This window comes from Octopus bimaculoides, chromosome 25, assembly GCF_001194135.2.
Source record: "Octopus bimaculoides isolate UCB-OBI-ISO-001 chromosome 25, ASM119413v2, whole genome shotgun sequence".
Taxonomy (NCBI): Eukaryota; Metazoa; Mollusca; class Cephalopoda; order Octopoda; family Octopodidae; genus Octopus; species Octopus bimaculoides.
The window spans coordinates 2,772,910-2,773,941 of record NC_069005.1 but is presented as its reverse complement, the minus strand read 5'-3'; positions in this window follow the sequence as shown (position 1 = coordinate 2,773,941).

The window sequence follows — 1,032 nt, the reverse complement described above, 5'->3', positions numbered from 1 at the left end:
AACACGAAGTGGGAATCGCAAAGGAATGGAAAACGTTCTAAAATTGCGCCATGCCTCCAACGTAAACGTTCTTACGATATACGTCCCCTCTTATATATACAGACAGACAGACATACATACACACACAAAGATTAACGTACATACATATTTGTATACATACATTCATATATTCTCTGCATTCAATAAAGCGTGTATACACATACAAACACACACACACTCGTGTATATACATATAAATGCACATATTCACACGCACATGTTGATACATATACACACATGTATATATGCATATATATACAAATAAACACACACACGCTCACGCACCTGTATATAAATACAAAAACCCAGGCCCACACAACCATGTATATACATACAAGCACAAACACCCACACACACACACATGTATGTACATACAAACATACACAAACATTCGCGTACACATTCTGGAAACTATCACGTACGCCATAATGTGTATGTTCTCCACTAGTTTTCTCCCGATCTTCTAGAAAAACGATCTGACCGGTATTTTGAATGCTTACTGGTAACATACTTCCTTCTAACCATCCCAGCTACGCTACTGCTGATTGGACACCAGAAACAGCAATTCGGCTTCGTTTCTTTCTCTTATATACGGACATAGATTATGCACACGACCCAAATACACACGCCATGCACATTCGCTTACAAGAATTTTACTCCAAAGACAGCAAAGAAAAAACAAAGTTGCCTTCTCTATATCACTTCCGTTCTTATACATGACTACCCCGTTGCTGTTTAATATCTGATGTAAAATCCTTGCTTCTGGTTGCAAAATGGTTCTTTCGCTGTTGGTGAGAAATGAGAAAAATAAACCGGAACACACGTGTATATATATACGTACACACCGATATTCTCACGCAAATACACACAAATATATGTACGTGTGTATGCACACATATACATATTTAAATGAAAGCATACATATATATTGATCTATGTCTGCGTGTATATATGTGTGAATGTGTGTGCTGACATATATATATATATATATATA